Here is an 18,019-nt window from a genome sequence, read left to right on the forward strand (position 1 = left end):
TCTCTTCATTGGCCTCTATATCCTTAATCAAAGGCTCTAGAGCTAGCAGGAACAGTGAGGGGGACAAGGGGCAACCTTGCCTTGTACCTCATTGTAGGGTGAAGGGCTCTGAGACCGCCCCATTGACTACGATACGGGCAGTGGGCTTTACGTATAGTGCCATTACTTTCCGCATGAAAGAGTTCCCTAGGTTGAAGGCCCGCATGCACTGTTCTAGGAAATGCCACGATACCCTATCAAAAGCCTTCTCTGCGTCTAGTGTGATGGTCACCGCTGGTTTGTCGAACTTGGCGGCATTATCTAGTATGTGGCATAGGAGTCTAGTGTTATCGTGTGACATGCGTGTCTTGAGAAAGCCAACTTGTGAATTACTTATCAATTGAGGTAGTACCTTATTAAGTCTTGATACCAGGATTTTTGCGTATATCTTGCAATCGACGTTAATCAGAGAGATAGGCCTGTAATTTTGGGGCATCTGAGAGTTTTTGCCTTCCTTGGGGATAACTATAATATTAGCTTTGGACATGGTATGTGAGACCATCCCCGCCCCTTCGCAGTAGTTAAAAACTTTTTTCATAGTGGGTTGTAGATGGGTTAAGAATGTCTTATAAAAGGTGGCTGTGTATCCATCTGGCCCAGGTGCCTTGTTAGCTTTAAGGGACTTGACTGCCATCTCAATTTCAGTAGAGCTTATCTCCCTCCCTAGAGTGTGTGCTTCTTCTGGTGTTATCTTTGGGAGGTTTAGACTGTTTAGGTACTCGGTACACCCATTTTCGTCTAGCGTTTGATCTTTTTTATAGAGGTCTTGATAAAATTCACTAAATGTCCGTAGTATTTCTGTATGTCTTGTGTGTGTGATATTTTGTGGGTCTGTGATTGATGCGATGGTATGCTGTCTTTGTTTATGTTTTAGGTAAGAGGCCAGGAGCTTCCCCGCTTTGTTAGCCTCGCATAGGTTTATTGCTTTAAATTTGTTTATCCACATACCAGCTCTTTGGCTCAAAATTCTGTTGAATTCATATTTCTTCTTTGTGAGTTCTGTAAGTGCACCTACGTTCTTTGAGTCTGAGATATGGGTTGCCTCTAATCTTTGGATATCCTTCTCTTGTTCTCGCAACTGTGCCTTCGCATTTCTGTTCATCTTGGCTTTCATGTCCATAATTGTCCCCCTAACTGTGGCTTTTAATGCGTCCCACATGGTTTTAGGATCAGTGTCTGCAGTGTCATTAAAGCTAATATATTCCTTAATGGCCTCCTCTATTTTGATTCTGTTGGTTTGATCTGACAAGACATCACTATTGAATCTCCATCTACGTGGGTGGTCCTCATTGTGCCGCCCACACAGCAGTAGGCTAATGCAGGAGGGGTCTGAGACAGTTCTCGTGGCTATGTCTGTGTGTTCTATTAAGTGGGTGTGTGATCCTGTGATCAGTATGTAATCTATTCTGCTGTATGAATTGTGTCAGTTGAAATAAAACGTGTAATCTCTTGTGTCCGGGTGTTGTAGCCGCCATGTGTCTTTAAGATTAAACCTGGTACATAAATTTCGTAGTATGTTGTGTGCGTTTGGGGGGAGTGAGTGGCACTGTGACTGTCTGTCTATAGTGTAGTCTAGCGCCATATTGAAATCACCTGCCATCACTGTTAGGTCGTTTTGTGGAAGTGCCTCCAACCTCTTAGAGATACTCACCCAGAAATCGGAGTCATCAGCGTTTGACCCGTAGATGTTGAGTACATGGATGTTTTCCTCTCCCCTTTTCAAATGCGTCAACAGTGTTCTCCCCTCATCATCATTATGTTGGTCTTCTATATTTATTTTGGAGTTCCTATTTATCAGAGTGATCACACCCCGTTTCTTCCCTACGGCTGGAGAGCAGGCCATCTGTCCAACCCATCTCACCCTAATCCGTTCTGCGTCGTCAAGGGATAATCTGGTCTCCTGCAGTAGGAAGATATCTGCTTTGGTTTTAGCTAGGTAATCTAGTACTTTTTTCCTTTTAACTGGGTGGTTGAGCTCTTTAACATTTAGGGAGACTATCTTTAGGTTGGACGTTAGTGTTTTTGTATTGTCTATTGCCATTTTGTTATGCTAGGTATTGGTTGTTTGACCAAGTCATTTTCCCCTTTCTGTTCGGTATTGTCTTCCTCACCTTCGGGACATCGGGTGTGTGATAACTGTGACGTCCTCCATTGGTCCCTCCTCGTAGCCCCCTCCCAAGGTCTGATGTCGTTCCCTCCCTTGAGTGCAACAGTGTAGATGGAAATGTTTAAAAAGGATAGAGTGCAGTGGGTAGAAATGAAGCATGTGTGCCTCACATACATTACTAACATTACTAACATTACACAAGAAACACTAAAAGTCCCCCTAAACACCCTCCCCTCCACCCCCAAGTTCCTGCACATAGAATTTTGGACGTGCGACAGCAAAGATCCAGCTCCGCCATCCCCTGGAACACTATGGTTCTGTATGTCAGAGCATCTTTATAGTTACTTTCCCCAGCCGGATTACTTCTGCATATCTTGTTTAGCATAATAAAGTCCTCTAATGATCTATACTGGCGTATACACATGGTTACTACATTCACACTTATTCATTTCTGTTAAAAAGGTCATAAAAAGGATATTAGTGATTATAATGATCTTATGTAATTCTTCTTTGTCTCAGCAGCTGTTAGTTTGGTTGGCGTGCTTTGTTACAGTTGCAACACCAAAAGACCTAAAACCCCCCTCGTTGGGGCAGTAGGCTCCAGGTTACAGGATTCTTTATTGAGGTAGGTTCGGCCGTTTGGCCATTTGAGGTAGATAGTGCGAGGATAGAGTCCTGTCTGAGGTAGATCGTGTGTCTAAAGGTGGCGGTAAATCTAAGATTGAAGAGACTGATCGCCTAGCCAGATTTTGGGATTTCGTACAGTCCTTCATTCCACTCTTAGGTCTGGCGAGGCTCTCCTCTTGATCGTGTTTGCCTGAGAGAGTTCCATTTCTTCCTGTGTGGGACCTTGTAGGTATCTTGTCAGTTCTTTGTGGTCTTCAAATACGTACGTTCTGCCTTTATCGGTGATTCTGAACTTTGCAGTGCCTGTGAATGAGAAGATGATGTTCTCCTTTCTTAACTTGTCTCGCTGTACCAGAAAACCTTTCCTTAAGTCCACTGTGTGCTTGGAGTAGTCCTGGGTGAGGATTATTTTGTGGCCATTCCACTTGATATTATGGTTCTTCGTGGCCACTGCGAAGATGGCGTCCGTGTGTTGTAATCGGAGAGGTTTGCATATAATGGGCCGTGGGGTTGTTTTATTTGAGGTTTTGAAGGCTGGTACTCTGTAGGCCTTGTCTAGCTCGAAAGGAAGGTCAAACTTAATGTTGGTTATTTTTGGGATCATGTCTTGTATGAAGGTGATGCACGACCCGCTTTTCTCCTCCTCTCCTTCGGCGACCCCTAGTATTCTAATGTTCCCCCGCCTGTTCCGGTCATCTAATTCTGCTGTTTGTCTGCGAAGTACTGCCCCTGTTTTGGATAGCTCTAAAAGAGTCTTTTTTGCTATTTGTTCACCATCCTCTATATCGCTCACCCTCTGCTCTACCTCCGTTAGCCTGTTATTCGCCGGATGGATGCCGGCTCTGACTGCAGCCAGTTCCAGCTGTATAGCATCCGTCGTTTGTTTAGTCGATTTTGCTAGGTCGTGTACATCCGCCAGTTTTTTCAGGATCATGTCCAGCGTGGTATTGATGTAATTCTTTTGTTTGATAGGGGAGTCAAGAGGTTCGCTCTTGTTCTATTTTGCCTGCTGCGTGATTCTTCCTTTGGTGCCAGCCATGTCTGATATCCTTCCTCTCTTTTGCTGTTGGCTGAGCCTTCCTCTCATTTTCGGCTCTATGGTTAGTTTCTTGCCCCCTTATCTTGACGAAAAAATGTTGGCGTCTCTTGTTGCCTCTTGTGTTCCAGTCTTAGTATGGGGTCGCTGTGCTGATGAGGCGGAGCTGTGGTTGTTGTCTGCGCTTGTAGTCTGAGCTTGTACCTTACAACCTCCATTGTTTACTGGGTTAAAAGCTGCCTGAGCAGCGTGCGTTGGCCGTCTCCCTTGTTGTTCGATTATGGGTGAGTAAATATTATTCTTCAGTACTAGCTTATATCTTGATCGGAAGGTCTGTATGGTTGTATACGGGGGGCTGAACGATTTGTTGGTGTGGGTGGAGGGGTTTGATTTTGCCCACTTGCCTTCTTGTTAGCCTTCGTCTGGCTTTATTGCTTGATTACTTCCCCGTTATGCACCCCACTGAGTTATGGCTATCGTACTCTTATCAGAAACTCCCGTGTTTGCTCATCCCCTTCTCTTATGTGTTGGAAACACGTAAGATGGCCACCCCGATTGATAGGTCCTATACTGTCTGTTTTTTCTGCTGTACCTTGTGCCTCTGTGCCATGTGCGAGTAGGGTTTTGCAGTCTTTACTCTCTCCTTATTATGCTTGCCTGCAGCCGGTATACTTCGATTGCTGTATCTCTGTGCCCGGTCAAGCTGTATCCACGCCCTTATTTCCAGTCCCTCTATCGGGGAGAAAAGAATACTCGTTTTGGTGTTGCCAAAAATTTATCGCTGTGTTGCGCTGGGGGTGCTTCCGTTATGGTGAGATTGTAGGTTTGGTTACCGCTGCGCTTTTTTACTGGCTGTGATGGCTGCAATGGCAGCTCGCACAGATCGTTACTTTCGTTTGGTGCTCGCGGCAATTTTTACGGAGCTTGCAATTGTCGGTAGCTACCTTAGTGCTGCCCCGCACTTGTGATAGCGGCGCGTTTTTCCGAAGTTAATCAGGAGTGCCCCCTCTGTTGCGATCTTCCTATTGACTCTCTCTACACCATCAGCAAAATCTTTCCACCCTGAGTTGTTTACCCGATATTCAAATTGATTGGGAGAGGAGCACTCCAAGTTTTAACTCTTATAAACACTTCTATATTGCTTTAATCCTTGTGGGCGTGCTGCGGAGGCTGACGTGCTGCCTGAACAGGTTTTTATCAGAATAAGAAATATATCAAGTATTTCGACTTGACCTCTGCGCACTATATCCAACTGGCTGTTGCTATAGAACACCAAAATCTGAAATACATTCCATAATAAACAGTTTTTGGAACCAAAGTCTTCAAAACATATAACTTAATAGACAATGTTTGTCGATCGCTCTTTTTTTGCGAATTTTATTGAATTCAAGAGTGCTTGTCTTGAAGCATAATTTCTTTGCATTTATACATTAGTGTCCATTAAATCCTTTCGAACATGCCCAATGCATTTCGGGCCCCATCGGCCCTTCCTCATGGGCTATAATCTGCAAATTATATAAACAAAATAGAACTTTTTAAGCGTGTGCAGGGGAACAATAAAGATTCCAATTCAATTCTTATTTGGTGAATAAAGTGAAACATTGTAAATCGACTCAACAGTTCATCTTTCAAACAAACAGAATATGTACTTTTCATGGTTAAACAATTTAATTGTTCGTGATTATAAAAAAGAATAGGTGTCCCAAAACCTTTGTTTCGCAAACACCCCGTGAGTGTGATTTCCGTGATAACGGCGCTCTCATTGATAATTACAGCGTTACGCTCAGGTTACCATGCAAATTACCTGAAACTAGTTCTCACCAAAATGTTTATCTGCAAACCAATGAATTTAATACTCGCAACTTATGCCTCTGATGAACACCTAAAACGGACAGAAAAACGCCATAAGTCTCCTTGCCTCGAAATGAAATGCAACATTACAAGTCCGAAACACTAACTCCTAGTTACCTTAAAATACTGCCGAGAATGTTCTCGATGGTAAACTTCATCAACCAGACCTAGTTGAATCCTAGATCGGTTTCTCAAAGACTTGAACCACCATGCACCAAACCTACCGACTTATGCTCATGCGCGTAACAAAAAAGCAAAAGAGGACTATTCTCAGTTTTTTAGCCGCCATGTTGGAATGGTATAGGATCCATCTATAAAGTATCAATATTAGTGACCTGCATATAAACCCGTGATTGTTCTGATGATGAAAAAGATTTTTTACCAAGTGTCTTTAACACAGAAAACCTTGAAGTCCCTGAACAAGAAACTTACATTGATTCGAAGAGCTACCCAATAAATCACGTACTTAGATAACGTAACCCGAAAAATTGTTTGTTGTTACAAATGGATCAAACGTTCCTTTTGCCAAAAGCGAACCGCAACGCTGACTAAATAGTGTTATGAAAAAATAGGTGAGTGAATAAAAGAGGTGAATTAGAATACTTTTACTAAACGCCGAGAAGTGAAACAAACTAAATGAAAAATTAAATGGTTCATAGAAACCCTTAGTCTTGTTACAATATTTCAACTTATATAAACATAATACAAATTATAGGAACCTAAAAATCTTGAATTGTTTGTATTAAACACTCATCTTTCAAGTAATAGGACGCCTGGGTGCCTTCACATATAGTACATTACAAAAAGCAACCTAAATCAACTTTATCGTTGATCCCTTTGGGATCCTGTGTTTCTAATCTTCTGATCCAGAATATCTCTCTTTGAAGTAGAGTTTTGGTAAGATCTCTACCTGGTGTGGGCTCGATAGTTTCAATTACTTGGAATTTCAGTTGAGCAATTGTGTGACGATGTTGCATCCAATGTACGGATAAACTGCTTTTGGTATTTTTATTGCGAATAGTGCTTTTGTGTTCTGAGATGCGGGTTTTGATTTTTCGTTCCGTCTTTCCTATATATAATGATCCACATGGACATTTGATACTGTAAATAAGATTCTTTGAATTACAGTCTGCATTTAATCCGACTTTGATAGTTTCTCCAGTGTGGGGATGTTGTATTGTATTTCCGCATAAAACATTATTACAGTGTACGCAATTTTGACATCGTCTCATTCCTTTGAATTCTTGAGTATGTGCTATGGGTTGATATTTTAGCATTTCTTTCAAATTTCTAGATCTTTTATATGCAAAATGGGTTTATTGCCAAATAAATCTTTGAAGTCGCTTTCATGTTCAATGATTTCCCAATATGGAAGATTATATATCAGATTCTGTGAATGAAATCGAGCACCATTGATAAGAGATCACTATCATATTTGGACGTTTTAGTAACAGCTGATGAAAATAACATACGTACGGAAGTTTATCACAAGTCCACTGATAAAAACAATGCATTATCATTCAATAGTTTTCATTCGCAGAATCTGATATATAATCTTCCATATTCCCAGATGCTCAGAGCTAAAAGAATTTGTTCAGAAGAAATTTCACTTCCAAACATTTTTCATATTCTCAAAGAGAGATATTTGTCTAAAGGTTATTCTGAAAACATTTTAAATGAAGCCATTTCTAAGATGTCAACTAAATCACGTGACACGCTTCTAGAAGTTCAACCAAAGAAAACAGTGAACAGACAAGTTTTTGTGTCAACATTTTCCACTTGTTCAAGCAAATTGAAAAAGATAATAAACAAAAGATGGGAAATCATTGAATATGAAAGCGACTTCAAAGATTTATTTGGCAATAAACCCATTTTTGCATATAAAAGATCTAGAAATTTGAAAGAAATGCTAAAATATCAACCTATAGCACATACTCAAGAATTCAAAGGAATGAGACGATGTCAAATTGTGTACACTGTAATAATGTTTTATGTGGAAATACAATACACCATCCTCACACTGGAGAAACTATCAAAGTCGGATTAAATGCAGACTGTAATTCAAAGAATCTTATTTACAGTATCAAATGTCCATGTGAATCATTATATATAGGAAAGACGGAACGAAAAATCAAAACCCGCATCTCAGAACACAAAAGCACTATTCGCAATAAAAATACCAAAAGCAGTATATCCGTACATTGGATGCAATATCGTCACACAATTGCTCAACTGAAATTCCAAGTAATTGAAACTATCGAGCCCACACCAGGTAGAGATCTTACCAAAACTCTACTTCAAAGAGAGATATTCTGGATCAGAAGACTAGAAACACAGGATCCCAAAGGGATCAACGATAAAGTTGATTTAGGTTGCTTTTTTTAATGTACTATATGTGAAGGCACCCAGGCGTCCTATTACTTGAAAGATGAGTGTTTAATACAAACAATTCAAGATTTTTAGGTTCCTATAATTTGTATTATGTTTATATAAGATGAAATATTGTAACAAGACTAAGGGTTTCTATGAACCATTTAATTTTTCATTTAGTTTGTTTCACTTCTCGGCGTTTAGTAAAAGTATTCTAATTCACCTCTTTTATTCACTCACCTATTTTTTCATAACACTATTTAGTCAGCGTTGCGGTTCGCTTTTGGCAAAAGGAACGTTTGATCTATTTGTAACAACAAACAATTTTTCAGGTTATGTTAACTAAGTACGTGATTTATTGGGTAGCTCTTCGAATCAATGTAAGTTTTTTGTTCAGGAACTTCAAGGTTTTCTGTGTTAAAGACACTTGGTAAAAAATCTTTTTCATCATCAGAACAATGACAGGTTTATATGCAGGTCACTAATATTGATACTTTACAGATGGATCCTATACCATTCCAACATGGCGGCTAAAAAGCTGAGAATAGTCCTCTTTTGCTTTTTTGTTACGCGCATGAGCATAAGTCGGTAGGTTTGATGCATGGTGGTTCAAATCTTTGAGAAACCGAACTAGGATTCAACTAGGTCTGGTTGATGAAGTTTACCATCGAGAACATTCTCGGCAGTATTTTAAGGTAACTAGGAGTTCGTTTTTCGGACTTGTAATGTTGCATTTCATTTCGAGGCAAGGAGACTTATGGCGTTTTTCTGTCCGTTTTAGGTGTTCATCAGAGGCATAAGTTACGAGTATTAAATTCATTGATTTGCAGATAAACATTTTGGTGAGAACTCGTTTCAGGTAATTTGCATGGTAACCTGAGCGTAACGCTGTAATTATCAATGAGAGCGCCGTTATCACGGAAATCACACTCACGGGGTGTTTGCGAAACAAAGGTGTTGGGACACCTATTCTTTTTTATAATCACGAATATTTAAATTGTTTAACCATGAAAAGTACATATTCTGTTTGTTTGAAAGATGAGCTGTTGAGTCGATTTACAATGTTTTACTTTATTCACCAAATAAGAATTGAATTGGAATCTTTATTGTTCCCCTGCACACGCTTAAAAAGTTCTATTTTGTTTATATAATTTGCAGATTAGAGCCCCTGAGGAAGGGCCGATGGGGCCTGAAATGCATTGGGCATGTTCGAAAGGATTTAATGGACACTAATGTATAAATGCAAAAAAATTATGCTTCAAGACAAGCACTCTTGAATTCAATAAAATTCGCAAAAAAAGAACGATCGACAAACATTGTCTATTAAGTTATATGTTTTGAAGACTTTGGTTCCAAAAACTGTTTATTATGGAATGTATTTCAGATTTTGGTATCCTATAGCAACAGCCAGTTGGATATAGTGCGCAGAGGTCAAGTCGAAATACTTGATATATTTCTTACCCGATATTCAAACCTAAGATGGCGGCCCCCATCGGTGGTTTCGGTTTCGTTATAAATGAGCGAGGATCTTCATCCCCACTAGAGTTTTCCTGCTATTGTTACTGATGCCTCGGTGCTCACCACGGGAGGCACTAACCTTACGTGGGCTCGCTGCTGGTCTTCCGGTGTTCGTTTGTTGCTTTTTGGGGAACATTCAGCAGCAGGTCTCGCAGTGGTGGAGGGTCTCCCTCGCGGGCACCATCTTGGTTGATAGCGCTCTCTACGGGAGATTTTCTTCTCCGTATTTTTCTCTCTTTCACTGTTGTGGCTGAGCTCGCAAGTCGGGTCACTTTCTCCCTTGATATCTCCGCTATCTTTTGGTGTGCTCTTTTCCTTAAACTAATCAACACTCGCGTGTTCTTTTTGTTGCTCGCTTCCAGGTTCGGCGGAGCGCTGGATTCAGGCGTCTAAACCCATTGCCGTCCAGGCCACGCCAACCCAGGCTTTGCAGGTTTTAACTTTAAATTTGACCTGCCAAAATAACCCCCTTTGATGGGCTTAAACCTTTCTTTTAGACATTTATTAGTCATCCCTGATTAGGCCTTATTTCCCAAAAGACAGGGTGTATTTTATTTAAAAGTAGGACTGGAGAAAGTTTTATACTAAACATGTCATTACAGTAATTAGCCCCAAAAAGCTATTTTCACTGTATCAAGCTTGGCTGTTGTTCTGCTCAATTTTCCCGGCCTTCTTGTGAGGCACAATAATGGAAGGTGACTTCAGTCTCTTATCATTCAAGTCTAAGGGTTAGAGTAGTGAATGGAGCCTATTTACTAGGCACTTCGACATGATTCTGTGCTCTTCCCCATAGATCAGGGCTTGCACACATAGCCTAGGGGATAGATTCGTTAGTATTAGGGATAACCTGTCCTGTAGTGAGGGTATTTCATGGAGCTGTGCTGAATTCAGGCCTGGTAGGCCTCAAACGGGAGAGACTCCATCTTTCTTTCTGCTCCGGCAGCTTGGGATGCTTCTAGGTCAAATGTAATGTTTTAGTTATGAGGTGTTATTCGCTTGGAGAGAACCGGTTCAGGCCGGCCCTTATCGAAGGATTGTATTTTTCTTCATGCCGAAGACACTACATCAGGCCGGCCGGCTGGGAACGTGTCCTTGGTACGGGGAGGTACAAGAATTTGGTGGGCGGCAGGTTACGGGCCGGAATTTTCCATGAGGAAACGCACCTCTATATTAGTGAAAGTCTGAGGCAGTTACATGTTCAGTCCGTAGGCGGCATCTAGCCGTTAGCAGTAAAGCTACTACTTATTCCAGGGAAGACAGACGCCATCTTGAAGGCGGAGAAGAACCGAGAGACAGATGCTTTCCTAGCAGAATAGCCAGAGAGGAGAGAGTAGCCGATAAGGAAGAGGTCCCAGTGACTCGGAGAAAGGAAACTCCAGGCGAGCCGAGACACAGACGAGAAGAGAACCTAGATGACCACTGAGTGCAGGCTACATACTACTAAGGTGATGTCGACCCTTTCTTATTAGAGTGTACAAATTAATCTTTCACTTTTCTTTGCAGGTTATGTGTTATATCGTAATGTTATGTGATTGTGTATGTAATGAGTAATAAAGTATCCAGTTTGTAGTGAACCAACATGTGCTGCGTGTTCTTGTATAAGAGGGTAGCCTATTCTTCTAGTCAGCTGCGGCTACATGAACAGATGTTAACCCTGATCAGGTAAGTGGTAACTGAATAAGGGAAAGAGGAGCCCCTCGAACCTGAGAACAGGCCATGCTCGAACTGGCAATCCTTGTGTGATCTGATGAATAGTGAGACTGATTCCCTTTTTGTATGTTATGGTGATCATAGGATGAACTGTCGTATGAGACTGCCGTCTGGGTAGAGAGGTCTGGATTCGTATGGAATCGCGAGGCCGCCACTTGTGATCTGAGACTGCCGTCTGGGTAGAGAGGTCTGGGTTCGTATGGGACCGCGAGGCCGCCACTTGTGATCTGAGACTGCCGTCTGGGTAGAGGGGTCTGGGTTCGTATGGGACCGCGAGGCCGCCACTTGTGATCTGAGACTGCCGTCTGGGTAGAGAGGTCTGGGTTCGTATGGGACCGCGAGGCCGCCACTTGTGATCTGAGACTGCCGTCTGGGTAGAGAGGTCTGGGTTCGTATGGGACCGCGAGGCCGCCACTTGTGATACTGTCGTATGGGCAGAGAGGTCTGGATCCGTATGGGATCGCGAGGCCGCCGATTGTGCTGAGACTGCCGTCTGGGTAGAGAGGTCTGGGTTCGTATGGGACCGCGAGGCCGCCACTTGTGATACTGTCGTATGGGCAGAGAGGTCTGGATCCGTATGGGATCACGAGGCCGCCGATTGTGCTGAGACTGCCGTCTGGGTAGAGAGGTCTGGGTTCGTATGGGACCGCGAGGCCGCCACTTGTGATACTGTCGTATGGGCAGAGAGGTCTGGATCCGTATGGGATCGCGAGGCCGCCGATTGTGCTGAGACTGCCGTCTGGGTAGAGAGGTCTGGGTTCGTATGGGACCGCGAGGCCGCCACTTGTGATCTGAGACTGCCGTCTGGGTAGAGAGGTCTGGGTTCGTATGGGACCGCGAGGCCGCCACTTGTGATCTGAGACTGCCGTCTGGGTAGAGAGGTCTGGGTTCGTATGGGACCGCGAGGCCGCCACTTGTGATCTGAGACTGCCGTCTGGGTAGAGAGGTCTGGGTTCGTATGGGACCGCGAGGCCGCCACTTGTGATACTGTCGTATGGGCAGAGAGGTCTGGATCCGCATGGGATCGCGAGGCCGCCGATTATAAGAGGTCTTGGTATGCATAGTAGGAATCCCCTGTCCTTAGGTGGTAGATATATGTGATATTGCAGGATTGTAAATAGGTTCTAGGGAGGGGGTAACGTTCTGGCTGGGTTAGTGAGGCTCTGATGAGCGGGTTCTATCTGATCCGAAAACCCAAGCAGAACATTTGGCGTCACGAACCGTTTACGAAACCTGTGTGCGTTGTGGTTGTATCGTGTTTGCTTTCGGCGCGTGCGTGGTTTCGTTTCTATATTATTTGTATATAACTGTGAGTGTAGTTTTTTTTTTCTCTTTCTTCTTTCTTCTTTTTCTTTTTCTCTTTTTCTTTCTTTTCCGAGATGTTTTCTAAAAAATCGAAATCTACTTTTAAGTTGCCCGTTGATATTCCCGGTTGGGATTCAACGCCTTATGAAGCCTTAGCCCGTGAGTGGGCTGATTCTACTGGTTTGAGTGAGAATTGGAATTCTTTTTTGGAGCTGGCGGAGCCGGCTAATGTGATTACTTGTTTACAGAAGGCGCCGGTATCTAAGGGTGATGAGCTTCCCGTTTTGGGGCGCAGAGGTTGGATTGTTCTGTCTGCGTACAGAATTCTGCATGAGAGGTTGTTGAAGTTACAGAACTTGCATAAGGATTTGGAAGCGAACTTTGTTGAGATTCAGAATGCTCATACTTTGTTGCGGTGTCAGAATAAGTTGCTTGCTGACAAACTTGAGACGTATCAAACTATTGCCGAAAGGGCGGCTGTGCGAATTGCTCGTTATAAATACAAGAATCGGCGTGGTCGGGTTTCGACGCGAAAGGTGCGTCTGGTCGTGGCGAAAGCCGGACTGGATTGGAATCCTGATGAATGGGATGGTAATATCTGGAACTCGAGTGATTCTCCTTCCTCGGGTGAGGAGTCTGCCAAGCGCGAGTCCTCTCGCTCCGGCCGTGATTGTAAGTCTGCTTCTTGCGCCTCTGATGGTGCACCCCGTGATTGCGCTCGTCCTTCGAGCGGGGTCGATGCTTCTTCCACTGATTGTTCCTCTACGTGTACTGGTCGAGCTCCTTGTGATGCTCGTCCCGCGGTCTCGGTGCATCCAGTTTTTCGGCGGAAGGTGCAGCAGGCTCCCGGTGCTCCGAATGGTATTGCTTTAGCAACAAGAAATTAGTGATATTTTGCAGCGATTTCGGCAGCGAGCTGGTGAGACCTTACTCACATGGATGGTGCGCCTTTATGAACTGGGCGCTGCTGGCATTATGTTGGATGCTGGCGATTGTTTGAAGTTTTGTTCCTTGAGTTCGGATTCTACTGTACAGGATGTCACTATATTGATGATATTTTGATCCAAGGCGAAACACAAGAGGAAGTTCAGACTCAATTGGATAGAGTCATTGAGTGCTTGCGTGAGAAAGGTTGGGAAATCAACCCGGATAAATTACAAGGTCCGTCCCAGGCTGTGAAATTTTTGGGTATTAATTGGCATGAAGGGCACCGAGAAGTGATCCCTCAGGTTAAACAGAAAATTCTTGATTTTGCAGTTCCGAGAAATAGGAAAGAAGCCCAAAGCTTCATTGGTTTGTTTGGTTTTTGGCGCCAGCATATTCCTCATTTGAGTCAAATATTGGCCCCTTTGTACCAGGTCACTCGTAAAAAGAATGCATTTGAATGGGGTAAACCACAGCAAGATGCGTTTAGTCTGGCAAAAGAAGCAATTCAGCATGCTCTGGATTTATGGCCTGTATGTGATGGTGATGTGGATTTGAATGTGTCTGTACAAGGCCTTTATGCGAATTGGAGTTTGTGGCAGAAACAAGGCAAGAGTAGAGTACCGTTAGGTTTCTGGACTAAAAAGTTACCTGATGCTGGTGAGCGTTATACACCTTTTGAGAAACAGTTACTTGCATGTTATTGGGCTCTGGTGGATACCGAGCAATTGACTTTGGGACATGATATAGTTTTGCGACCTGAAATTCCTATCATGCAGTGGGTTATGAGTTCGCCGAAAACTCACCGAATTGGACACGCTCAAGAGGCGAGTGTGATTAAATGGAAATGGTATATACAAGACAGGGCACGTGTGGGACAAAAAGGAGTTGCATCTTTGCATGAGCAGGTGGCACGGGCGCCATCAACTGAGACCGAGAGTGAATGTTCCGTACCTTTAGTACAGGAGTCTCCTGTTAAGTGGGGTAGACCTTTTGATGATTTGTCCGCAGAGGACAGAAACCATGTCTGGTTTACGGATGGTTCAGCAAGATTCATAGGGACGAAACGGCATTGGAAGGCGGTGTCCTATAATCCGATCACACAAAAATTGCTGAGTACAACTGGTGAGGGTAAGAGCAGTCAATTTGCTGAACTCTATGCTGTTTATCAAGTTCTGAAACAAGAGTTGCCTGGCACATGTCATATTTTCACCGATTCTTGGTCTACTGCCAATGGGTTGGCAGTTTGGTTACCGACTTGGCATTCCCATAGTTGGAGAATCCATTCAAAAGAACTGTGGGGAAAAGAATTATGGCAGGAGATTTGGGAAATGCTCCCACAGAGTACTGTTACAATCTTCCATGTGGATGCTCATACCCCGATAGACTCTCTTGACAAATTCTTTCATAACATCGCAGATGAGAAATCTAAAATTGCTGAGGCAGTGGTGGACAGGCAAGATTCTGATATTGCGGGATTGGCGAAATGGTCCCACCAGAAAGCAGGACACTTTGGAGAGAAAGCCACTAGCAGGTGGGCTGCTGATCGAGGAATTTATATTCCCCTAGATTTAATCAAAAATGTTATTCTACATTGTCCCATTTGTCAGCATATCAGGCAGCGCAAAGTGCCCCAAATTGTTAAAGGTCATTTACATCGCGGGAAATTGCCCGCTCAAATTTGGCAGATTGATTACATTGGTCCACTTCCTATGAGTAGGAATTGTCAATATGTTTGCACCATTGTTGATACATACAGTGGCCTGTTGGTGGCCCTTCCCTGTAAGCAAGCTACCCAATTGAATACTATTAAAACATTGGAATTGATTATGATGTATTATGGTGTGCCATTCCAAATTCAATCTGATAATGCATCCCATTTTCGTGGAAGATTGGTACAGGAATTCTGTGTGGAAAACAATATTGAATGGGTGTTTCATATACCATATTATCCACAGGCCTCGGGTCTTGTGGAGAGGTTGAATGGCTTGCTAAAAGATTAATTGCGTAAATTAACAGATGACAAGTATAAGAATTGGCGAGACTTTTTGCCTCAAGCGCTATTGATTTTGAATAACCGTCCTTTTCTAAATGCTGAATCCCCACTTATGCGTTTGTTTCCTCCGAATGTTGATGCTAAGCCCAATGAAATCAGAGAGACCGTGATGTACTGGGAGATTACTCCCGGAGCTTTGGCTCCATGTAGAGCGACCCCAGGGTCGGCAGGTTTAGACTTGCATGCCATGGATGACACCGTTATAAAAAGTAAGGATCGAGTCATCATTGAAACTGGTGTTGGTGTTCATATACCAACTGGAAATTTCGGATTAATCGCCCCTAGATCGGGGCTGGCTGTAAAAGGCATTCAGGTGCTTGGAGGAATCATTGATAGTGATTATCAGGGAGAGATTAAGGTGCTCCTGCTGAATAGCAGTGAGGTTGACTTACTGATACATCAAACTGACCGAGTGGCTCAATTGCTAATAATGCCGGTTTTCAGTGGTGAGATCACAAAAGGCACTGCCCCAACGTTGCTAACTGTACGAGGCCAGAAAGGTTTTGGCTCCACAGATAATCCTGGGGCCAGAGTTTGGGTGCAGTCGCCTAAGAATCCCCCTGAACAAGCAGAAGTCATTGCAACCGGTCAAGACAACACCATTTTAGTTATGAGACCAGGGAAAGATAGCTGGGAAGCAGTCCCGGCTGACAAATGTTACTTACGAGAATGAATAATGCCTGTATTTGATTCTCTTTCAGATCATTCTTTGGACTGTTGCTGCAGGATGTGTCGGCGTTGGACTCCTTTTGGGCTGGTACGACGAGAGAGGAGGGATCCCATCAACCCGGGCTGAGTTGAGAACCCGAGTGTCGCGTTCCTTCGCTGCGTGGGATTCGTCGTCGAACTTTTGGATTACATTGGCCAAGCAAGTGACTAAAGCCCCTCATTTCTGCCTGACACCGATGAGATCGGTGACGGACATTCTGGCGACTTGTTTAGTTGCTGTCCCTGCTTCATTGGAGACTTTGACTCATATTTTTAATATATCAAATGCTCGCCCCAATGTTCTTCTGGGCGATTTCGCTGCCCATGAGTATTGCCCCTTGTGTACTGTACTGTCAGACCCGATACCGCCCATCCAGTCCCAAATAGTTACCTATAATATCACACAGGGTGATTTATGTTTTTTCCTTACTTGTGATCCTAGTGCGATTTCTGAATGTATGCGTTTAAAATTGAAAGGTGCCACTTCATTCACCGCTCATGAACGAACTTTGTGCCTTCAAAGGACACCGAAAACATGTGCTTCTGTTCGGAATAACATGACTTGCAAGAGTTTGGTGGTTACCCCCAGTCATTATCGCACGATGTTACTACCTGCCGGATGGCTTTTCTCATGTGGTAATACTTCCTGGCCATATATTCCCGCAAATATTTCTGGAGGCCCTTGTGCCATTACTAGACTGAGCTTATTAATGTTTTCGTCACATCCGAATGCCAACTCTCGTGTGATTCGAGATACAGTGAGGTTACAGGAGGATTGTGACTCATCTTTGCATTTATATTCCAAGTCTGAATACCTTAGCCTGGCTATTTCAATTGTTGGTGTTCCTGCTTTGGCAGTTTATAATGCCAAATCTATTGGGAAAATAGCCTGCTGGATGGTAAAATCCATCAATCATACTTCTACAGTCCTGTCTGACATGCTATTAGACGCCCAGGGTGAACGTAGGGCTATCTTGCAAAATCGAGCGGCCATTGATTATCTTTTGCTTAAACATGGACACGATTGTTCTGATTTTGAGGGTCTTTGTTGTTTTAACTTGTCGGATCATACAAAATCCATTCAAGCTCACATTGATAAACTACATGACTTGACAGAAGAAGTTAGAAAACACATTGACCAGGGCTGGTTTGACTGGCTCTTTAATTGGTTACCTGATTTGTATATGTTACGTCAAATATTAGGAGGTATTCTGATTACTATCGGCATTTTGATTTCTATCTGTTGCTTTATTCAGTGTATTCCTTCACTACTTCAATTCTGCACACCTGGAACTAGACATAGATCAGTTAGTCTTGTTTCATATTATTCTTCCACAGATATTAGTTCTGTTTAATGAATGTATAATAGACTGAAGTCAAGGGTGAAATGTTCTGCTCGATTTTCCCGGCCTTCTTGTGAGGCACAATAATGGAAGGTGACTTCAGTCACTTATCATTCAAGTCTAAGGGTTAGAGTAGTGAATGGAGCCTATTTACTAGGCACTTCGACATGATTCTGTGCTCTTCCCCATAGATCAGGGCTTGCACACATAGCCTAGGGGATAGATTCGTTAGTATTAGGGATAACCTGTCCTGTAGTGAGGGTATTTCACGGAGCTGTGCTGAATTCAGGCCTGGTAGGCCTCAAACGGGAGAGACTCCATCTTTCTTTCTGCTCCGGCAGCTTGGGATGCTTCTAGGTCAAATGTAATGTTTTAGTTATGAGGTGTTATTCGCTTGGAGAGAACCGGTTCAGGCCGGCCCTTAT

This window comes from Triturus cristatus, chromosome 10 (assembly GCF_964204655.1).
Source record: "Triturus cristatus chromosome 10, aTriCri1.1, whole genome shotgun sequence".
NCBI lineage: Eukaryota > Metazoa > Chordata > Amphibia > Caudata > Salamandridae > Triturus > Triturus cristatus.